The sequence below is a fragment of the Ursus americanus genome, chromosome 18, assembly GCF_024610735.1.
Source record: "Ursus americanus isolate L20-20 chromosome 18, mUrsAme1.1.p, whole genome shotgun sequence".
Taxonomy (NCBI): domain Eukaryota; kingdom Metazoa; phylum Chordata; class Mammalia; order Carnivora; family Ursidae; genus Ursus; species Ursus americanus.
The window spans coordinates 56,550,116-56,576,043 of record NC_142144.1 but is presented as its reverse complement, the minus strand read 5'-3'; the positions used below and the strand labels follow the sequence as shown (position 1 = coordinate 56,576,043).

General features: G+C 34.0%; 1 protein-coding gene across 13 annotated transcripts in view; it reads right to left on the bottom strand.

Annotated features, from left to right (window-relative positions):
- PTPRD (protein tyrosine phosphatase receptor type D) overlaps window positions 1-25,928 on the bottom strand; it is a 2,182,843-nt gene that overhangs the window by 1,028,253 nt on the left and 1,128,662 nt on the right. The window lies entirely within an intron of this gene.

The following is a 25,928-nucleotide window of genomic DNA, read 5'->3' as shown; positions in this document are numbered from 1 at the left end:
AGAGTCCTGCTTGAATTTTCTTCCATTTTGGGAATAAGAATGTCACACTTTTTAGAATCTCTTGAACTTCTTTTAAGATATAAATTCTTCACTAACTTATGACTCATATTTTTAATAAAAGTAAATTGTGATAGTCCCTGCAACCCATGATTCATGGCAGTGTGATGTCACAGAGGGCTGAGATTTGCTGTTTAGGTACAAACGTCACAGCTGACCTGAGGTAAGATGCTGGCCTTCCAACCTGGCAAATGTCTATCCATCACCAAAACTTGATAACTGATTTACCCATTTCAAGCATTGCTGCTTTCTCTTACAGAGCTGTATTAGTTTGCTGAAGTTAGCGTAACAAAGTACACAAGCTGAAGGGTCTATACAACAGAAATCCATTGTCCCACAGTCCTGTAACCTAGAAGTCCAGAATTAAGGTGTCAGCAGGTACATTCTTTGTGCAGACTATGAGAGAAGGATCTGTTCCAGGACTTGCTTTTTTGGCTTGTAGATGGCTGTCCTCATTTGTACATGGAATTCACCCTGTATGTGTATCTCTATGCCCAAATTTTCTCTTCCTATAAGATCATCAGTCATATTGGAGTAGCACCCACCCTAATGAACTAATTTTAACTTGATTACCTCCGTAGAGACCTTATTTCCAACTAAGGTCACATTCTAAAGACCTAAGAGTTAGAACTTTAACATATGAGTTTTTGAGGCACACAATATAACCCCTAACAAAGTGCCCTCGGCCAAAGGCAACCATTCATTTAATACACACACACACACACATATGATTATTTATTTATTTATTTGAGAGATAAAGAGAGAGAAGAGAAGCAGAAGGAGAGGGAGAAGCAGACTCTCTGCTGAGCAGGGAGCCCGAAGATGGGCTCAATCCCAAGACCCTGAGATCATGACCTGAGCGGAAGGCAGACGCTTAACCTACTGAACTACCCAGGTGTCTATATATATATATATATATATATATATATATATATATATATATTTAATAATTTATCCTGGTATCATGTTGGAACCAGGGACATACTGTGAGGGAGATATGTTCTGTGCCACTAAGGAACAAACAACTTCATTTAGTTACAGAATATTTACTAAAATAAAATTTATTTGGCTTCCTTTCTAAATTTGCACTATGTAATGGTCATGACAGCATTTGAGGAACTTTCTTATGATGAGAATAATTAATATATGTGTGGATAGTTCACAGATAAGTCTAAAAAATGGTGTTAACAAATTATATGAATCAATTTGTGGGGTACTTACTCAGCCAAAACATCTCTCTGTCTGAGTCTCTGAAAAGCGATGTGCGGTTTCATCAAAATGATCTTTCATGTTCACTACAGTCAGTACTGGGCATTTTAAATTAGTACTTAAAAAAATTAAACTTCACCCTTGTAAGTCTTCTAAATCGCAATTTAATAAGAAAGTTATATATACTGATATTAACATCAAAATTCTTGTCCTATTATGTAATGAATGTATGTCTGTGATAATTCCTTTCAAATTATAACTGAAATATTCTACATTATGGGTGAATATATATCATATCGTTTTTATAAATTTAAAGTTTGCCATGTGTCAGATATGAAATGGGTGTGCTCTAGAACAGCATTTAAATATCAACCCCATGATTATTAGTCTTCAGTTTTGAACATGGAACTAAGTTAACATGTTATATAAAATGATACGTTCAAATAACATATAAATGATATTTCTTTGAAACATTCCATGATTATTTCTCTTTTTAAAAAATTATTTATTTATTTGAGAGAGAGAGAACACACAGGTAGGGGGAGGGGCAGAGGGAGAGGAAGAGAGAGAATCTTAAGCAGGCTCCACACCTAGCAAAGAGCCGGATGTGGGTCTCTATCTCACAACCCTGAGATCATGACCTGAGCTGAAATCAAGAGTCACTCACTTTGACTGAGCCACCCAGGCACCCCCATGATCGTTTCATAAACCACATTTCATTCTCTTCTTTCCTCCAAAGAGAACTCATTAAGGAATATAAATTAGCACTAAGATATATATGGCTCCAAAACAGAAAATAATGTGATTAATCTAAAAATAAATAAGACTGGTAAAGACATCAGAATTACAAAATCAGTAGAAAAAACAAAAAAAACAAAAAACAAAAAACTGAAGCATAAGAAATATGCTAATGAGTACTATCCCACAAATACAACTTTTCAAGACACGCCACTTACTGGAAAGTTCTAGCAAGGAACAGTGTGCTCTGATGAAGCAACTTTGATGCAGGAGGTGAAGAGCCAAAGAATGAACACTGGGAGTCTTGCTTGCTTTCACTCACTAACAGTTTATCAGGTAGCACTACTGAAAAGGTGAAACAATAAAATAAATTCCTTGATATCAGTTTCTGTTTTGATTTCAATCTGGAACAACCTATTGAAAAGGAGATTGCCGAAAAAAGACCATTTTTAACAAGCTTGCAACAGCATGTTGAGTAAACACAACAGGAAATAATTTAATCAGCACTGTCAGCTTCTCAACTTAAGAACTCTTTCATTCTATTAAAAAACTAGAAAAGCAAAATGCACGGAGATCCTCTGATTCAGTGTCTGATAAGATCAACTTTTGCATAAGACTACTTAAAACATCAGAGGTACTTACTTCCACTACTCAGTGGCTGTAACTATGAAGGTGGGGAGCATTAACTCTGCCACTTCATTTGTAATCTCATTTTACCATCCCAATAAGTTAGGAAGTTGATACAATCATTAGTCCGTTTTATAGATGAGGAAACTAAATCCAAGAGTGGCTAACTAATTTGCTCAAAGTCATGCAGCAAGTCAATGGCAAAGATTTCAAATCAAGTAGTTAGATGCCAAATCCCAGTGTGTTGACCACCGTGCTCATGACGCAGTAAAGTCACTACAAGTCCACAACCCCAAATTCCACAAGTAAAAATTATCTTATGCAGTCCAGGAATCATACAATCCCTTCAACTTAATCTCATTGAATTATGTACTTTAATACAGCTCAATAATTATATCATTATATGTAAATATTAAATCAAAATCATCAGAGCTCATGGAAAGTAGAAGTAACTTTATCTCTCTAGTTCTTAACTTGTTACCAACTTCAACTTAATTTATAAAGATGTAGCTTGAAATCATTATCCAATTATTGCACATACAAAAATTTTATTTTATTTTTCATTTGGTTTGTTCACCTATTTTTCTTTGTTTCCTTCTCTATAATTCAGGCCTATTTACACATAGTAAGTTGCTGCATGGGGAAGTGGAAAGGTAGAAAGGGGCAATTAATTTGCATGGTAAGGAAAAAGAGTCAATGGCTCAGGTTCAAAGAGGATGTGCAAGAGAATCAATGGAATTTGCAATAAAGCAAGGTCAAGATTTCATACTTATCTCTTAGGCAGTGAGTTTGGTGCAGAGCAGCAATTGTCACTGATAAGATAATTTCAGATAGATTTTTAAAAAGTCACCAGGGAATGATGGAGTCAGCAGCATGTAGTTATCAGTGTTAGAAAATTATTCTTCTTTAAAACAGTATTATCTTAAAAATCTGTTCTTCAAGAGATTCATTTCTACATTAATCCTCCCAAGAATCAATTCAATATTTATTATCTATTATATACATATTTTCTTGAAGTTTACCTTCTTGTGGGAACTAGAGACAAACAAAATCACAGTATTGTGTTTTAATTGCAATAATATGGCAAGAGCAAGGTAAAATAATGAATAAATATATTTTAGCATGTTGGTTTCTGTGAGTCAGAGTTTAAAGTGCAGGATATATATCAGGGAGTGCCCTGGTGATCAGTAGCTGTGGAAGAGAGGAAAAGTAGCAGAATTGGGCAGAGTGTGAAGTCAAGCTATTTTGCAGGCATGACATCAGTTTCAGCAAATGCTACAGGGAGCTCTGAAGCTAAAATATTCTATCAGACTTGACCTCGTTGGAAGAAAAGTTCTGGGCCTCTATAGCTTCACCTCAGTGGCTCATTGCATATGGGTCACCTCACTTTGGGAAGACTGTGACCTTGAGTGAGGTGGCTGTCTGGAGCTAACGTGATCCTAAAGGTGTCATCTGAAGGCTGCCTGCTGACAGGGCTCCAGCATCTGGGCACCATGTTCTTCCTTGAAGGGAGTCTGGCTGATAATTATTCTATCTGTCACAGTAGTTTCTAAGAGAGCTAAGTGTAGGAGACTATGAAGGAATAAAGCCTTCTTAGAAGAAATTAAGCTTATGCTAGAAAGATGAATGGCAAGAAGTCAAGTAAAAAAGGTGGAAATAAACTTCCTGACAAAAAAAAAAAGTAAGCTTCAAATTCTCTACAGGAAAGATTATGCTCTATATTAAGGGAACAGAAAGTATTTGAGTTTAGATGCAACAGAGAATGCAAGGGCTTCATAAGGCAGGAGGTGATGTCGGAGAGCAAAACTAAGGTAACAAAGTGAATGACCCATTCCCTGCTGTCCATATATGAGACAATAGTTGCAGGATTACTAAGCTGGTTTTTCCATAACAACATATAAGGGAAAGGGCATCAACATTTTACTTTGAAATCTGAATCTGGTGACTTTGGAATGAGTTGGAATTAAAATGGGGGGGGGTTCCTCTTTTCCAGAATGGATGAATTTGTCAATACCATTTTTTAATATCTTTTGTAAAAAAATGTCATTATATACAGTACTATTAGGTATCACTCAACTTTGTGAGAATGTTGCATTAAGGAGTACATTGTAAAGTGATTAAATTGCTGCTGCTGAAACAATCACCTATATGTCACGGTAATTTCTCAATGACAGGGGTGTTTTTCTGTGTTTGGGATTCTCTACCTATTATCCAAAATAAGTAGAAGAACACATTTCAAAATATATTTTACTGGAAATGTGCTCACTTCTAGAGCTTCAACACGGAACTCATATATTCTCTCAGAGTTAAGATTCTGCAATGCTACTGGTGTCTCTTAATTTTATTATAGCCACAGTTCCTTTTGCTTCAGCTCATTACAGAGACAAATATCCGTTAGTGACAGGTAACTTTTCATTCTAATGCGCCTGTACTACTGATGTCTGGGCCTCTGTGATATTCCATTTTGCACCTGAAATTAGTTTCTGTGTTACAGCTCTGAATGTGTGATAAGAAAAAAGATACAGTAATTTAGATAAACTCCACTAAATGGCTTGACTGAAATAAAGCCAAAATGAAGGTATAAATGGCTGAAGTGATTAAGACTGTCAAGTTCTCTGGGGTACTGGTAGAAAATAAAATAGCTGATGGATTATTATTTATCCATGAATGTGAGTTTGGGGGATTTAATTAAAGATGTTCTATTATATTTTTCAAAGCCTATTTGAAGCTGTAAATCAAAAGCTGCAATAACAGAGAATGTTGCTACCGATCAAACAACTGGGTCTCTGACTGTATTGGGGAAGCCCTCTTCGGAGGGTCTTTAATGTTTCTATGTAGTGTTTTCTCCTATACATAAATATAAAGAAATAAATATTATTTATTTTTATTTCTTTAAAGTTTGTTTAGACACTGTATGGGTTATGTGTGTGCATACTTATTTATATCCCCACATGTACATACTTGTGTTTATATATGTATATCCGTGCATATGTGTATGCACGTGTATACACACACACACACAGACACAAATATAAATTTATTTTTGCTTCATGACGAGTACTCGTTCTTAAAGTGGCTTTAAAAAGAAACTCCCTAAATTGTGCTACCAATAAAATTATGATACAAAATCTGTATCAAAAGACAGAACTGAACTCAATATAACATAGATTTTCATAACAAGACCATTTTATATACTGTAATCTTCACCTCTTTTTAAGAAAACTTGACCCATTATTAAAACATGATGAAAATGTCAACATGGGTTAACAAAAACTGGGCCAAATATATGGCATAAATGAACAAAAAATAGGCATGGACAAGATCCTAAAGAGTCAGTGACTTCTATTATACTCCGTTCTCTACTACTAATTAGGATCACTCCATGTACATTGTTTTTAAATCATTTCAAAGACTACACATGAGCTACTATTTTGTAGAGGACTAAAGATGGTCACAGTTACTTGATAGCCCTCACAATGAAAGGGTGGGTCTGTTTTCTTTTCCCTTGAATCCAGGCTGCTCTGTGATGGCTTTGACTAATAGAATGTGGCATAACTGATGCTTTGCCAGATCAAGGCCTAGTCTTTCAGATGACTAGCAGCTTTTGCTTTGGTCTTTTCAAGTCCTGGGCTGCCATGTAAGATGTTTGACCACCATGATGGAAAGACTGCATGGAAAGGTCATGAAAAAACATGGAAAGGGAGAGGGGCCCCGGGTGAGCTCAACCTTCTAGCTGACCTCACAAAGACATCAAACATGTCAATTAAGTCATTCTGTGTCTTCTAGACCAGCCTGGTTCCTAACTGATTCTAGATGGCATCCATGGTGTAAAAGAAGTGCCAAGCTGAGCCTTGACTTTCTGGCCCTCATCATCAGAAGAAAGCTTCTAAGCATGAGACTATTTTGTTACACAGTAGTAGATAACTGGAACAATTTTGGAAGTAAGACAGAACATGCATAAGTATTAATTAGTGTTCCTGAATTTATAGTAACTTGTTTGGTCTACTGTACATTATGCCAGTTTCTTTAATTATACTGACAAAATAATACCATGTATATTTTATCTTCATTATGGTTTGAATCAAGGAAATAAATTTGACTACTTTTTGACTAAGTAAGCCTGTTTGATCAAAAACAGATAATAAATTTGATACTATTCAATTATTATACATATAATTATTATATTAAATTTATAATATATATAAAATATGTATAATATTATCTATATATTTATTTTAATTTATGGTGGTTGCATGTAAATAAGAATTTGATCAACACAAATGTCAGGTTGATCATTTAAGGAGTAACATCTTGTTGGGGATTAAATGCAAATTTATCTTCCTTTCTGAACTTATTGTCTGTTTTCTACATACCTTTTGATAAAACAATTTTAATTTAATTTTCTTGCTTTAATACATGTATCTCTGAGTACCTTTTTAAAAGTATTTCTGGATAAAAGTAAATAATTAATGAGAAAAAAACAAACAAATAAATAAATGAATTGGCTTTTGGCATGACAATTTGGGAAGTTTTTGTACTGGTTAATATTTTATAAGTTTAGTTGATAAATCTTAATTGGTATCAGCTTTTCAATTAGAGAGTGGATGATAAATGAGTAAGTCAAACTGTAGCCCATTCATCTCTGTCACTATGACAATCCTAGAACCATGTGCTAATGCCACTGATCATACTTAGCTTGTCTGTCCCATATTTATCCCTGCATATGAACAATGCTAATTAATGCAATTTGTTAGGTATATCATTGAAGAATGTTTCCTTGAGATCTGGCGAAAGTGGCCATTCCTTTTCACTTTTTTTCTCCTAGACGGTTAATCCTTGGAGGCAGGATTCTCAGTTAGCTTCTTATGGTTTCTTGAGGACTTAGGCAGCAGAAAGGTATAGTAGAATAATATTACTTTTGGTGTCAGGAACACAGGTGCTTGTAAAAATTCAAATTTGTAATAAATTATTCCTAACGTAGGTGTACAGACCACGGTTTGGACGTAAGAAAATGAGAAAAATAAGCTTAATTTAGCAAACTTTACCAAAAGGTCAATTCTACTGAGTTTTAAAAACTATCCTTTAGATACTACAAGAGATATAAACTACAGACCAATATTTCTGATGAAAATAGATGCAAAAAATTCTCAACATTAGCAAACCAAATTTAACAGCACATTAAAAGGATCATACGCTATGATCAAGCAAGATTTAACCTTGAGATGCAAAAATGGTTCAACATATGCAAACCAATAAATGTCGCATGCTACATTAACAAAATGAAAGATAAAAATCATATGATTATTTCAATAGATGCAGAAAAACCTTTGACAAAATACAACATCCTTTCATGATTAAAGACTCTCTGCATTGGGTACATAAGGAAAATATCTCAACACAATAAAAGCCATTTACAAGCCCACAGACAACATCATACTCAATAGTAAAACATTATAAGCTTTTTCTCTAAGAGCAGGAACAAAACAAGAGTCTCCACTCGCCACTCCTATACAGCATAGTACTAGATGTCCTAGCCAGAACAATCAGGCAAGAAAAAAGAAATAAAAAGCATCCAAGATCAGAAAGGAAGAAGTAAAATAGTCTTTGTTTGCAAATGATATGATCTTATATATAGAAAATTCTAAAGACTGCACCAAAAAACTGTTGGAACTGATAAATAAATTCAGTAAAGTTGCAGGATACAAAATCAAAAAAAAAAGTTTTTCTATACAGTAACAACAAACTCTGAAAAAGAAATAAAATCATTTCTTTTTTTTAAGATTTTATTTATTCATTTGAGAGAGACACACACACAGAGAGACAGAGAGAACGAGGTGGGGGAGGGAGGAGGGAGAAGGAGGTTCCCTGCTGAGCAGGTAGCCTGAGGCAGGGCTCAATCCTAGGACCCTGGGATCATGACCTGAACCAAAGGCAGATGCTTAACCAACTGAGCCATCCAGGAGCCCAGAAATAAAATAATTTCGTTCACAGTAGCATCAAAAATAATAAAATACTTAAGAATAAATGTAATCAATCAGGTGAAAACTCTGTACCTCTAAAACTACAAGACTTTAATGGAAGACATTGAGGAAGACATAAACAAATGGAAAAATATTTTGTGTTCGTGAAACAGACTAATATTGTTAAAATGTCCATATGACTTTAAGCCATCCATTACATTGAATGCAATCTCTATCAAGATCCAATAGCGTTTTTCACAGAAATAGAAAAAAGTCCTAAATTTTTTATGGAATCACAAAAGACTGTGAATAGCTGACACAATCTTGAGAAAGAAGAACAAAGCTGGAGGCATAACACTTCCTGATTTCAAATTGTACTACAAAAGTATAGTAATCAGAACAGTGTGGTACTGGCATAAACACAGACTCAAAGACCAGTGGAACAAAACTGAGAGCCCAGAAATAAACCTTTGCATAAATAGCCAACTAATATTTGACAAGGGAGCCAAGAATACTTTATGGGAAAAGGATAAACTTTTCAATGAATGGTGTTGGGTAAACTGGGTAATCACAGGCAGAAAAATAAAATTGGACACCTACTTTTTCCACTCACAAAATTGAACCCCAAATGGATTAGAGACTTAAATATAAGACCTGAGTTCATAAAACTTTAGAAGAAAACATAGGGAAAAATCTCCTTGACATTGACCTGGGTAATGATTTTTTACATATGATACCAAAAGCATAAGTAACAAAAGCAAAAAATAAGTGAGACTGCAATAAATTAAAAAAAATTCTACAAAAGAAACAATTAAGAAAAAGAGAAAGCAACCTATAGGATGGGAGAAAATATTTGCAAGTCATGTATCTTACAAGAGATTAATATCCAAAACATATCAAGAACACATATAACTCAACAGCAAAAAGACAAACAAGTCAATTTAAAAATGGGCAGAGGAACTGAATAGACATTTTTCCAAAGACAACATATAAATAAGCAACAGCTACATGAAAAGATGCTCAAAATCACTTATTATTAGGGAAATGCAAATCAAGGTCACTTCACATGTGTTGGAATGACTACCATCAAAAAATCAAGAGGCAACAAGTACAGTGTGTATAAGTAATGTATATAAGAATGTAGACAAAAGGAACCCATGTGTAGCACTGTTGGTCAGAAAGAAGTTGGTATAGACACTATGGAAAACAGTATGGACATTCCTCAAAAAATATATATTTATATATATATACATATAATGACCATAGGATCCAACAATCACATTTTTGTACATGTCCAAGGGAAATGAAAATTAGATCTGAAATAAATACCTGCATTTTCCTGTTCATTGTAGCATTATTCACAATAGCCATTATATGTAAAGAATCTATGTGTCCATCAACGGATGGATGGATAAAGAAGACACAGTATATATATACAATGGGATATTATTCAGCCACAACGATGAAGAAAATCCTGTCATTTGCAGTAATATGGATGAAACTTGTGGGTGTTATGTGAAATGAAATAAGTCAGAGAGAGAAAAACAAATACTGTAAGATATCACTTACATGTAGAACTCAAAAAAGCCAAACTCATAAAAACAGAAGTAGAGTGGTAGTTACCAGGGGCTGGAGGATGGAGGGAGTTTGGGAGGGTGGGGGGGATAGGGAGACAAGGAGACATTGGCCAAAGGCTACAAACTTCCAGTTATAAGATGAATAACTTATAGTGCATGGACCAATATAGAACATGATCATTGTAGTTAACAATACTGTATTATACACTTGACACTTGCACTTCCTAAGAGAATAGATCTTACATGTTCTCACCACAAAAAAGAAATGGTAGCTATGTGACCTGATAGTGGTGTTAGCTAATGCAATTGTGGTAATCATTTTTCAATATGTAAGTCTATCAAATCAACACATTTACACCTTAAACTTACACAATGATATATGTCAATTATATCTCACAGAGCTGGAAGGAAAATATACCTCAGAAATAAATAAAAGAAGTATTCTTTAGATATTATCTTTTCTAATTTTATTTATTTATTTATTTATGGCTTTTAAAACATCTTTTTATGAAAGCAAGTTTATAAAGAATGATAGAGAACTTTTTGTTTGTTTATTTGATATTCGTATGATACCTCTCAGATATTTCTCCAAACAAAACTAAACAGATCACTATGTCAAGAAAGTCAAAGTCTGGGAAAGACAACACTTAAAATTTTCTTAGAGTAACAAAAATGTTAAGTTTCATTCAAATATCTAAAAAACTCTTAAGAATCTGCTTTCTCTGGTTCTAATAGTGTCCTTAAGATAGTATTTCTTCCCAGCTAAAATAGAGAAGAGAGTATTTTTCTTCCCAATGCACCTCATCCCTGTGACAAACTTACTTAAAATATCTATGAGGAAAGAAATCCCCCTTTCAAGATACTAAGTCGATCTCCTGTCTCACCTGTTTCATACCCTTTGCAACTATCAGGAGGTTTCAACATTGGCAATCAATGTGCTCTTTGGCAAATTGCTTGACCCACATGAGCCTCTCTTTTTTCATTCATCTATTCCTCTAATCTCTTTATTGAGACCCTATTATTGAGCATCCAGCCAATGCTATTTTTAATGGTGGCATAGAGGGAACAAAATGGGTAAAAATCTCTGTCCTCAAGGGACTTCTACTGGAAAGGAACAGGTTGAAACAGCTCAAGAAATAAAACATGTCATTTGGTGACAATTGCCATGGAGTGCTGGGATGGGGTAGGGAATTCACTCTTAAACATGTTTGTCAAGGAAGGACTCAGTGAAAAGGTAACTTTTAAGCAAAGACCTGAAGATTGTAAGAGAGCTAGGAATCTAGGCGGTAGGTGTTCTAGGGAAAGGAGGAAATGGATCTAAATAAAGGACTGAGTCGAGAATGTGCCTGCCTTGTACAAGAAAAAGGTGGGAGGTCTGTACCTACAGCAAATTAAAGAAAGGGTTTAGTGGTAAGAGGTAAGGTCAGGGAGATGCTCAGGGGCCAGGCACCATAAGTGCTGGCAGGCTTCATTAACTTTGATTTTCATGAAGGGGGCTGCCATTGAGGAGTTTTGAGCAGAAGAGTAACAGGAGCCAATTTGTGTTTTTAAAACATCACCCTGCTGCTGTGATAGGAACAGGCTAGAGAGATGAAAAGGAGAAGCTCAGAGGCCAGGTGGGAACGTTTTGTGCTTAAATCAAGGTAGTAGCAAGTGGATACATTCTAAGAAAAATTAAAGGGTTGAACCATATTTATTCATTTAGTTAAAAAGAATTTAATAAATACTCATTAGATGCCAGGCACAGTTCTAAGAGCAAGACATACACTAGGGAAGAAAACAGAGCAGCCCTTACTTACGTCAGTCTGATATCTAATGAAGTTCTTTAAGAGCTCTCACATTCTCAATATAGTTCAGAGATGTCCAGAAAATGTACTCTTTTCAATGGGGGAAATAAAAAGAAACAAACACATAGCGCCATAGGTTGTGATTGAAAAAACAGAGTGGCTAGTAGATGATGTTGCTAATAATTGCCTCATCTTCCATCAGCATTTCAATAAGAAGCCAGTGAAAAAGGAGGATGGAGTATCTAAAAAATGTTAATCATCTGCACAGATGTCTGCTCTTTCTGAGGAATTCCTATCCCCACTTTCAGCTTCGCAAAGCATGTCTCTTTATGGACCACGTTATTAATGAAATGGAAAAGAATGTGCAAGAAAGCCTGCTGTTGTCTGAAATTATCTTTACTTCTAGACTGCCACTGGCAATAACTGTCTCTTCTCCAGAATTCCGGAACAGTGAATTCTTTCTTCACCAGATTAAAAGCAAAAACAATAAAAGCAAAACAGAACAACAACCACAGGGGAAAAAATATCTTACCATTATGGAATTATACTTTTGTCATTGTACGTGCAACTCTTTAGCAATTCAATTTGTTTTTAATAATCTGAGATTATTTTTTGAAGATTATCAACAAAGTAGCTGATGATTAAGATAAAGCCCTCTATTGATTATTATCCCAAACAGAATATGTCAATAAGAACTTCAAAAAGCTATAATTTTCTAAGCTATCAGTACTGAATTCTAGCTGCCATATGGATATCTCCTGGTAAACAGCTAGTCATCATGGTTTGGAAAACTGAGAGGATATAAGCGACCTGCCTTGATGGGCTATAGCTTTTGGGAGGGTAGTCATCAAAGTTTCTATGAGGTCTTCCAATACTCTCTTTGTCTAGAACCAGAGCCCTTGCAACCATGTAGGGTAGAATCAGAGGGGTTTCACTTTTTCTAATTTATAATGGTTTAGAAACTTAAGGCTAAAATACTTTGAGTGTGTGTGTATTATGTGTATATATAGATAAATAGATTCAAAACATATATATTATATATGTGTGTATATATATATAGCTTCCCTTTTATCTATATTCAGACATAGCTTCAAGTACATCTTATAGCAGTTGCTCTTAACCAAAAGTACAAATCAGAATTACTTTGGGGGTTTGATATAAAAAAGACATATGTAAATTCTTATCCTAGACATGAATATTCTGACTGAGTAGATAGGCACGAGACATAAGGATTTACATTACAAAATTGTCCTCCAGAGTTTTGTTGCTCACTGTATGTTAGACTTCATAACTTGAATGATTCTTTTAATGGAAGCCATTTATAGAGCTGGCTGAAAACATATATATTTAAATACATATTAAATATATGTATATGTAATATGGATGGATGGGTGTGTGTGTGTGTGCATAAACATACACACATATACATACTTATATTTTTAAATACATCACTGAGCTGGCAAGAAATAAAGACTCAGCAGATGTAAAAACTCAAGTGAAAGCAGAAATCCTGGAAGGTTAGCAAATGCCAAAGTCAGCTTTTGACTTCTTTTTATCTCCAAATCTTGATAACTTTGAGCTTCTGTTTTGACAAAGTGCAGTACGCAGGAGATAAAGCCCAAGTTTCACCCCATATGGGGAGGATATTAAAAACCTTAAATAAAGCTTAGACCCTAAGGAATAACAACTCAGTATAAAGTTTAATGAGAACTAAACAGAATTCTCTAAGAAGAATATTTACCGGTCTTGACGTTGGCAATAAACAGAAAAATTAAAAAACCCAAAACTAAAACAAACAAGAGAAAATTAATAGAATTTTCATAATTACAAACTGGCATGCACGCAATTCTTCAGTTTGTGTCCTAGGTTTTATGCTACCTGTTTGAGCACATAACATCATGAGACAAATTTAAAGTAGATAACCAGTTTGGTGGGGTTTACTGGTAACTATGACAGCAATGCCAATTGTTCATTGAAGAAATGCAATTTCAATAAGATCTCAAATAATTTGCTTAGAAAATATTTCCCAGGAAAATGAGCTTGCAGTGAAAAATCACAAAATAAACAAAGAAGCAAGGCAGCATGAATGAAAACAAGTAGAAATAAAAGAATCAAACTTACAAAAACTTTTGATATCAAAATTAATTAACAAACCAAACTAACTCATTATGCTTCAAGAAAAACTTGAAATAATTAACACAAAATTAGAGAGCAATGAATCAATAAAGTATACTTAAAAATAACCTAATAGATATTTTAGAAATAAAAATAATTGATTTTAGAAATTCAGTAGAATGGATTAAATTTCAGTGTAGATACAACTTTTCCTTAACACATTGCCCTATAAAGCTAAATAATATTTTGAGGACACACTTGTTGGTGTGAACAACTACTCAAGTATCTTTACAAGCCATTTATTTCATACCGTTCCATGTTCAACCTCATTTTATAATCATTATACTGGGTTGCATATTCAGAGACTATTATATTTTCATTAATAAGTAAATATTAAAACAGGATTCTTTAGACTGCGAAATGATTTAGGAAGTCCAACGGGCAATATGTTATAATATTATTTTATTGTATTTTGTAATAATATTTTACAAAGATGATTGAAGCCATATATAGTCCCTTCTATGCATTTATAAAAGTGGGACATGTAAAAAGAGATAAAACATGGTCTGATAAGATTAAAATTATAAAACAATAGTAAGAGTGCATTTTCTCAATTCTACTTCTTCATTCTCCCTGCCCCCCCCCCCCCCGTTTTGGATGAAAGCAAATCTATGCTTGGAGAGCTATTCATGTAGAGTAAATGATTCAAAGAAATATTCTGTGGATGCCAACCTTCCTTATTAGAGTACAGTCTAAGAGGACTCCTATTACCCAAAACAATTGCTAGTTATCAACATGGGGAAAAAAAAAAAAGAAAACTGTACTTAATATCTAAATCAAGCACAGGGATGTGAATGGTACATGATTGTTTATTTTTCCCTTCAATTAGCTTAAATAGATGTTGATATATCATAACAGGTAAGACTAATATACACTAAAAAGTGAGTTTCTTTGTATTAATCTGAAACCTGAACTCAAAGGAGAAGGAGGTTTCAAGAATTTATTTTAAGCATATCTTTTAGTGATGCTTCTAAGGAGACATAAAGGCTTAAATGGGCTTTTAAAAGAAAGTGAGAAGAGTAAGCTTGTGAGCACCACAGGAGTCTGAAGTCCATCACCGACGAGACTCACTGCTAAAACTGTCTACCTGCTACTTCATTCCTCTGTGTCTCTGTTTGTTCCACGTCACCTCTCTTTTCCTTAAATTTCAGTTACTCATTTTTTATGTTTTTGTTACCTATGTTTTCTGAAAGAAATATGCAACAGAAAGACTAAAATAACAAATACATATAGCAATGTTTATTATGTAAAAGATGAAAATGCCAAGTTTTAAAAGCATAGCCAAATTAAGCATCTTTGGATTATTAGATATTTCCATGTGAAGTGGCAAATGTTTGATAGTTGACTTGATGGGGGGAAAAAAGCCCTGATTTGGAATATTTGCACATTTCCATGAGGAAATATTCTCAATGTGGCTATTTTCAAGCTCCCAGTGTGGGGTAACAGAACATGGAATTGATTGGGAAGAAATGTTAGCAACACAACAGTCCAGTACACACTAGCTCCACACACCACCACAATAATTTGTCATAAAATAACTACAGCTCTGAGGACTCCCAGGGCACTATAGTGTTATATAAAGATTGAATTATTATCTCTTGAATAAAACTTGATAATTAAACTCTTGTACAATTGTACTGAATTCCTCACTGCTAATCAGAAATTCAGGTGTTCCCATTTAGTTCAGTAAGAATGATCAAAAGAAGGTTTACAGGATTGCAAGGCATTTTAAATGGTCAACTAAAATTTTCCATACACCAAAAACAAAACAAAGAAATACAACATATGTATACATTTATAGTATGTAGATTACATATATAGTTTATCTTTAACTGTGTATACCTATGAACCTATTCTGCATCATAAATGTGCTGTGAAATTCAACATTCCACAAACATTTATTTAACACCTACTATATGTTCCAGTGTGAGATGTTTGGAAAAAACAACTGAATCAGATATAAATAATGTCACATGTGTTATATACATAAATACATACACTTTATATATATAAAATAATGTCTTACACATGCACGCACACACATTTTGCATGCTAACTATTGGCAGTGAAATGCTTGTAGCGCAAATCTTTCATTGTTTAAACAGAATCTATTATATAATCATTGCCTAAGTGAAAACCTTGAAAGAGATCAGTAGGAAACAAATGTATTCCAACAAAAAGATAAAATATTGCATTTTTTCATCTTTTTCTCCACTTGTTAATAAGAGTTTTAATGGGCAATGCTAAAAAATAAGGGTGCTAAGCATCAATGTTTGGTTCCCAAAAGCTTCACTTTCATAAATGCAATAACATCTGGCAGTAGCATAAGTAGTTAATTTAGAGTGGACATTCTGAGCAACCTTTTTTCTGTTTACCAACTACATTGGGTGACTTTGATTTATATAGATGGGCAAGTGACATAATTAGATCCTTTGCTAGAATTCATGTAAGAAATGTCTCATTATTATTTTTTAAAAACAGTATACAGCATATATAAGAGGTATGCAGTGGGTAAAAATTGCCCACACACATATGATAATAATTGTAACTTCTTATAATTTCATGTTTATTTTTATGTTTAATATTATGCATATGTAACAATATCAACAGTGCTGAACATTAACAATACTTGCAAAACATTAGGTTAAATAACAGATGGGTGACCTTATCTTCCTAGGATTACTTCAAAAATCTGGAGTTTACATTCTCCATGCTCCCCAAGAGGCTTATCAAGATCAACACTCTCACTACCCAGCTGTGTTTATTGGTCTGTAGATCCTGAAAACATAAGTGAAGATTCCAATAACCAAATTAGTAATTTGGAGCTTTCTCATAGGAGAAAAAAAGAGAATCCTGAAGTTTCTAGGTTTTTTTTAAATGTAAAATAGTAAAAGACCATGGCATGGATTTAAAAGAAAAAAATACAATTTTTCTTTTAACCTTCAGTATACTAAATATTATACAATTGATAAGTACCATGAAAAAAATTTTCCATAATGTTCAAACAGAATAAATTAGCATTAAATGGATGCTACTGGAGGGAAAAAAGAGGAATAGTGTAAATAAATTGAACCAGGCAGGGTTTAAACTGCCGGTCTTCTTAAGGGTGCTCTTTAGCTGATTGATAAAAGGCCAAACTTGACTGACTCACTTAACCCTTTATTATACTTCTTATACTTATTAGGTAAATGTTGCCAAAGTTCAGTCTCCAACAACCAAATATTAAAGAAAATAATAATCAAGTTTAAAATCTTACATATTTCACCTGTTAAAAATGGTATATATTTCCAAATCAAGCACATAGCATATAATGGAAATTTAATTATGGCCAATAGTGCACATGTAGCCACACTTTAAGAACATAATTCAGTTTCAATCATCTCCTTATTTCAAACAATAACGAAATAATAAACTAAAGGATTTGGAGTGGAGTAACCTGATAATAATCTATAAAAACTACTATAAAAAACTACAAACATAGATTCCCAAGAAATTCATTGTATTTTTATTCAGGTCTAATTAACATACAGTGTTCTATTAGTTTTCTGTGTACAATATAATGTTTCAACAATTCTATACACTTACTCAGTCCTCATCAAGATAAGTGTACTCTTTTTTTTTTAAGTAGGCTCCACCCCCAGCATACAGCCCATCACAGGTCTTGAACTCATGACCCTAACATGATCTGAGCTGATACCTGAGCTGAGATCAAGAGTTGGATGTTTAACTGACTGAGCTACCCAGGTGCCCCAAGATAAGAGTACTCTTAATCCCCTGCACCTATTTCACCCATTCCCCCACCTAACTTTCTTCTGGCAACCACCAGTTTGTTCTGTATATTTAAGAGTCTAGTTTTTTGTTTTGTCTCTCTCTCTTTTTAAATTTTGTTTGTGCTTTTTCTTAAATTTCACATATGAGTGAGGTCACTCATAATTTACTTTTGCTTTTAGTTCCCTTGCCTCTGAGACATATCTAGAAAAATGTTGCTACAGCCTCTGTCAAAGATATTGGCACGTGTGCTTTTTCCTAGGATTTTTATGGCTTCAGGTCTCACATTTAGGTCTTTAATCCATTTTGAATTTATTTTTGTGTATAGTGTAAGAAAGTGATCCAGTATTTTTTTTCTTTTTCTCCCTTTTTCTTTCTTTCTTTCTTTCTTTCTTTCTTTCTTTCTTTCTTTCTTTCTTTCTTTCTTTCTTTCTTGAATGTAGCTGTCCAGTTTTCCCAATACTGTTGGTTGAGGAGACTTTTTCCCATTGTATATTCTTGACTGTTTTGTTGTAGATTAATTGACCACTAAAAGCATGCATTTATTTCTGGACTCTGTTCTGTTCCATTGATCTGTATGTCTGTTTTTGTGCCCATAACATACTGCTTTGATTACTACAGCTTTGTAGTATATCTTGAGATCTGGGATTTGATATCTCCACCTTTGTTCTTCTCTTTCAAAATTGTTTTGGCTATTCAGGGTCTTTTGTGGTTATATAAAAATTTTTAGGATTATTTGGTCTAGTTCGGTGAAAAATCTGTTTTTTGTTTTTTGTTTTTTGTTTTTTTTTTGATAGGGATGGGATTAAGTCTGTGGATTGCTTTTGATAGTAGACATTTTAACAAAATTGGTTCTTCCAAATGTTGTTTTTCAACTGTTTAAAATTTTATTTTTATTGTGAGAAGACATGTTTGTTGTCAATGTTTTTTAAGTCCACATACTTCAAAAGAGTAATTAGGGATAAAAACACAAATTGGGGGAAAAATATAAATTGCTTTAAAATTCAATTCTTCCCAACAAATTTGCCCTTTTATCTACAGCTTCCCTGTTCTCACATATTTTCATTAAAAATAAAATAAAACCAAGCTAAATGAAAGAAAGAATGTAGAATTAGAAATATATTACTCATATGTGTGAATACTTCTCTTAAGTCACATTAGGTCTCTCTCCTCCACACTTTAATAATGAGTACAGTAGCTAGCATTTATTGTGTGCTTACTGTGTGCGAGCTACACCTGTACTAAGTATCTGTATTATGTCATGTGATCCTGTCTTTTTTTGGTCATGTAATCCTCTTAAATCCCTACATGACAGATAAAATAGATATTTACATTTTATAGATGAGGATGAGAAGGAATGGAAGTAACTTGCCTAAAGTCACATATCTGGTAAATTTGGGGGTCAGAATTTGAGCCTCTGAAGTTTTATTCCAGACCTTTAGCTCTTTAGCAACATATAAGATTTTCAAAAAAAGGAAGTAAGAAAAAAGAAGGAAAGAATCAAGAATCCCTACTTCAGTAAGGAGTACTGAAGAACAAAACACGATATAACACAGAACTACTGTAATACTGGCATGAGAAATTTGGAAAACTGTTCAAAATGACATTGCCATACTTATATTGGGAAAGATGAACTTTAAAACAAAGACTAATAAGAGACTATGATGGACTCTACATAATAATAAAGAGGACAATCCAAGAGGAGGATACAAGGATTATAAATATTTATGCACCCAACATGGAAGCACCAAATACATAAAACAGTTAATAAAAAACATAAAGGAAATAATCGATAGTAATACAAGAATAATAGGGAATTTTAACAGCTCACTTACATAAATGAATAGATCATCCAAACAGAAAATCAACAAGGAAATAGTGGCTTTGAATGACATACTGGACAGATGGATTTAACAGACATATTCAGAACATTTTATCCTAAAACAGCAGACTACACATTCTTTTCAAATGCACATGGAACATTTGCCAAAATAGATCACATATAAGGTCACAAAACAAGTCTCAACAAATTAAAAAAAAAAAATCAAAATCATACCATGCATCTTTTCTGACAAGGCTATGAAACTAAAAGTCACCCACAAGAAAAAATTTGGAAAGACCTCAAATACATGGAGGTTAAATAACATGTTACTAAACAATGAATGGGTCAACTGAGAAGTCAAAGAAGAAATAAAAAATTACATGGAAACAAATGAAAATAAAAACACAACTGTCCAAAATCTTTTGAATGCAACAAAAACAGTTCTAAGAGGGAAGTGTATAGCAATACAGGACTACCTCAAGAAGCAAGAAAAATCTCAAATAGACAACATAACCTTAAACCTAAAGGAGCTAGAAAAAGAATAATTGACAAAACCCCAATCCAGCAGAAGAAAGGAAATAATAAAGATTAGAGCAGAAATAAATGATACAGAAACAATACAAAACAAACAAGCAAAAAACAATAGAATAGATTGATGCAACCAGGAGCTGGTTCTTTGAAAAGATCAACAAAATTGATAAAAAGAGAGAGAACCCAAATAAACAAAACCATTAATGAAAGAGGAGAAATAACCAACATCACAGAAATACAAACAATTTGAAAACCTATATGCCAACAACTTAGACAAAAGAAATGGATAAATTCCTAGAAACATGTGACCTACCAAAACTAAAGCAGAAAGAAATAGAAAATTTGAACTGACCAAATATCAGCAATGAAACTGAATCAGTAACCACAAAGCTCTCAAAAAACTAAAGTCCAGGACCAGATGACTTCAAAGGTAAAGTCAACCAAACATTTAAAGAATTGATACCTATTCTTCTCAAACTATTCCAAAAAAAGAGAAGAGGAAGAAAAACTTCCTAATTTATTCTAGAAGGCCAATACCAAAAACAGACAAAGATACCACAAAAGAAGAGAACTATAGGCCAATATCTCTCATGAATTTGGATGCAAAAATTCTATACAAAATATTAGCAAACATAACCTGACAATAAATTTTTAAAAATCACATACTACAATCAAGTGGGATTTATTCCCAGGATGCAAAACAATCAATGTGATACATCACATCAATAAAAGAAAGGATAAACACTATATGATCATTTCAATAGATGCAGAAAAAGTGTTCAATGAAGTACAACATCAGTTTATGATTAAAAAAAAAACCCTCTGTAAAGTATGTCTAGAGGGAACGTACTGCAACATAATAAAGGCCTTATATGAAAAACACACAACCAACATCATACTCATTGGTGACAAACTGAGAGCTTTTCCCCTAAGATCAGGAACAAGACAAAGATGTCCAATTTTACCACTTGTATTCAACATAATCCTGGAACTTCTAGCCACAGGAATTAGACAACATAAAGAAATAAAAGGCATCCAAATTGGTAAAGAAGAAGTAAAACTCTCACTATTTGCAGATGGCATTATGCTGTAAATAGAAAACCCTAAAGACTCCACCAAAAAACTACTAGAACTGATAAATTAAATCAGTAAAGTTATATACAAAATCAACATACAGAAACCTGTTGCATTCATGTACACTACTAATGAAGCAGGGAAAAGTAAAATTAGGAAAACAACCCCATTTAAAAGTTCACAAAAAGCAATAAAATGTCTAGGAATAAACTTAACCAAAGAGGTGAAAGACCTATACTCTGAAAACTGTAAAACACCGATGAAGTTCAAGACGTCTACAGAAAAGGAAAGGCATTTTATATTCATGGGTTGGAAGAACAAATATTGTTAAAATGTCTATACTAATCAAAGCAATCCCTATCAAAACACCAACAGCATTTTTCACAGAACTACAACAAAAAAATCCTAAAATTTGTATAGATTCACAAAAGACCTCGAGTAGCCAAAGCAATCTTGAAAAAGAAAAACAATACTGGAGGTATCACAATTTCAGATTTAAAGTTATATTACAAAGCAGTAGTAATTAAAACAGCTTACCACTGGCATAAAAATAGATACATAGATCAATGAAATATAATAGAAAACCCAGAAATGAACCCATGATTATATGGTCAATTAATCTTTAACAAAAGAGAAATGAATATATAATGGGAAAAAGTCTCTTCAACAAAAGAATGAAACTGGACCACTTTCTTTCACCATACACAAAAACAAATTCAAAATGGATTAAAGACCTAAATGTGAGACCTGAAGCCATACAAATCCTAGAAGAAAGCATAGGTAATTTCTCTGACAGCAGCTATAGCAACATTTTTCTAGATATGTCTTGAGGCAAAGGAACAAAAAGGAAAAATAAACTATTGGGGCTATGTCAAAATAAAAAGCTCCTGCACAGCAAAGGAAACAATCAACAAAACTGAAAGACAATCTACTGAATGGAGAAGATACTTGCAAATGACAGAGCCAATAAAAGGTTAGTATCCACAATATACAAAGAACTGATTACAACTCAACACCCAAAAAACAAATAATCCAATTTAAAAATGGGCAGAGGACCTAAAGAGACTTTCTTTTTTTCCAAAGAAGACATACAGAAAGCCAATAGATACCTGAAAAGATACTCAACATCACTCATCATCAGAGAAATGCAAATCACAAGTATAATAAGATATCACCTCACACCTGTCAGAATGGTTATAATCAAAGACACAGAAACAACATTGTTGGGGAGCATGGAGAAAGAGAAAGCCTCCTGTGCTGTTGGCGGGAATGCAAACTGGTGCTGCCCTTTTGGAAAACAGTATGCAAGTTCCACAAAAAATTAAAAATAGTACTACCCTAAGATCCAGTAGTGTGATTACCCAAAACACAAAAACCTAATTCAAAGGGATATATGCACCTTTATGTTTATTGCAGGGGTGTAATAGCTAAACTATGGAAGCAGCCCATGTCCATCCATAGATGAATGGATAAAGAAGATGTGGTATATATGCATAATGGAAGATTATTCCGCCATAAAAAAGAATGAAATCTTGTCATTTACAACAACATGGGTAGAGATAGAGATAGAATACAGCTAAGTGAAATAAGTCAATCAGGGAAAGGCAAACACTATATAATTTCACTCATGTGGAATTTAAGAAACAAAACAAATAAGCAACAAGAAAAAGAGAGAGAGAGAGAAACCAAGAAACAGATTTTTAACTATAGAGAACAAACTGATGGTTATCGAAGGGGAGATGTGTAGGAGGGATGGGTGAAATAGGTGTTGGGAATTAAAGAGTAGAGTTATGAAAAAAATTTAACTAAAAAAAAAAAGACATATCTCAGTCTTCATGCTTCAAGGATGGAAAATTAAACATTCTGAACATCAGAACAACCAAAGAATCTACACACACATTTCAGACGCAGTCTATTTCCTGCTCTGTGGTAAATTTTGTGGGGTTCCATTTTGTTTTGTTTTATTTTTTATTTTTGGGAAAGATTCCATTATGATGTGAATTTTAGAGATTTGTTTCTATACAAAATGTCTTTCGTACAACATATTATGTATATCTAACTCTATTTAGTAATCATTTAGGCTCTTCCATGTACCAACTGGTTTTCCAAGTATATAGTTTTAACTGCTTTCACTCAAATACAGGGAAAAAAGTTGTGACTAGGACAAATTAAGTCATTCCTAAGATTAAAATTAAAACATTCCCCTCCATCCCATCCCAAGGAAATTTTTTTCCCAGGGAAAACAGAACAGGCCACTGTTACTGTAAATTATATCCTTACTACTATTATTGGTAGTGTTTCCAGAATAATATATATTTAAAACTCATTGTGAATATGAATTTTAAAGGAAGACTATTTCATAGATAAATAAATAAGCAGTGATTCATATTATGATTACACATGTTGCTTAATCTACAAAATGTGGGGGACAATTGTGCTTTTAAAGAATTTGGTGGATTTAGCCAGAATTCATTTAGAATTTTGAAAAACATACATTAGCAAACACTTAATCCTTATAAGGTCTTCAGAATGTTAGTTCTTTTAAGTTACCATCTAGCTATGATTCATAGTAAAAAAGTATGTAATAATATGAGACTTCAGTAAATGGCGAATAATCAAACACATATAAAATTGGAAAAGTTATTTTTCCTGCATTCATTTTAATAAAGAAAATGAAAGTGTTTCTGTATTTTAAGGATCAAACTGTCAACTATAAATCCAGTCTAGTGCCACATAAATGTTTGCTCAAAAAATGTAAATGATTTTGATACTTGATTTTATTTTTAGACTAAGTTTTCACATCAAATGCACATGAGTTTATTTCACACTGATGAAAAACTGGAAAATATTATGTGGCAGGAGGGAAAATTATAAAATTTTCGGAAAAAATCCTAGAATAGTCCAGGTGTAAAGAAGTTGCTTGTATTCTTTATTGCCAAAATATGACTTTTAAATTACTGTAGCAAAATCAACCCCTCTCAAATCAAGTAGTGTATGGAGAAGAATTAATAGAGTCAGAATAAAGAAAAGGAGAAATAAGGAAATGAACAAACTTGTGAGAGGTAAAAACAGAAGGGGAGGGAAATTGGTATGAAAAATGCTCTTAACTATTTCATGGTATTTGAACCATCTGAGAACATGGTGAGAGCCAGAACTATGGTCTACAAAAATACCCATACACATATATTCAAAAGTTCTGCAAAATGCAAGTGTGTATGTTATTTCTAGAGTTGTGCAGCTTCATCAAAGTTAACCCCATATCCCCTAGATCAGGAATTTTTGGCCCAAATCGAAGATCCAGACCTAGCGTGAGGGTTGGATGTCAAAACTAAAAAATGATAAGCTATAAGGTATAGGAGTGTGCAGATATGATCCTCTTACAATAGAGAGCCCAAGGGGACAACCTCTTACCAAACTGCTCCCACGAAATCACAATTACTGAGATTTTATTGGCCCCATCGACAGGCCCAGTAACAAAGGTGAAGGCAAACCCACCAGCTTTGTCTTATCATTCAGGTTATAAATACTGGTTAATTAAACCAAACTCATGAAAATTTGGGGGGGGGATTAAAATTATAGCTCCAAGATCCACTACTGGAATTGTGTGGATCTCAGAGAAAAGTAAAGAGGCTCAATGCTTAATGGATGTTAGTCATATCAGGAAACGAAGTTGACAAAGGAATCCTGGAATCCAGAGATCAGTATCAGGGGATGCAGGCCAAGCCTCTTCCCCACCTATAGAAAAGAGATGAAAGACCAATTGTTCCAAGGCAATACCTTTCGTCAATATCTAGATTGCTTACCCCTAGAGAGGTCCGTAATCTAGTCAAATGCAAGTGCTCTCCTTTGCTGTGGCTATTGCTTTTACTGTGTACAGCCTGGATAATAGGGTTGCTAGTAGACCCCTCAGGCCTAACCTGTCCCAGAAGTGCTGAAACAAAATTAGCCAGATGTGCAATTTCACCATAGGATGGGTGAGTGTCCGGTGCCTGGAGGCCCTGTTAGAAGGGCTTCAGCCGCCATCCTCCGGGCGTGGATTTGACTCAGAACTCACATCCCTCTACACTTAATGATGCCAGTAGAAGGAATTCATAAAATGAGTTCCTTTCTCTCTCTTTTTTTTTTTTAAGATTTTATTTATTTATTTGACAGAGAGAGACAGTCAATGAGAGAGGAAACACAAGCAGGGGGAGTGGGAGAGGAAGAAGCAGGCTCCCAGGAGAGGAGCCTGACGTGGGGCTCCATCCCAGGACTCTGGGATCATGCCCTGAGCCAAAGGCAGATGCTTAACGACTGCGCCACCCAGGCGCCCCGAGTTCCTTTCTCTTAACCCATATCTCAAATTATATCCCAGGCAGAATGGACCTCCCTGAGTAACCAAATCAGGCTCATCTGGATGGGAGGTTAGTGCTATACTGATCCTACCACAGTCTTAATGGCACCAACTCCAGATTATAAAGCTACCATCCACAAAATGTCCCTACCATTAGGCCATCATTGTGCTCAGAATCTATATGCAGTGTGGATGGAGTCCTCATAAAGCTCATAGGTATCTTGGGCTCCTTTGCAAGGTTATCTCTGACAATTTGATGGAGCTGAGATT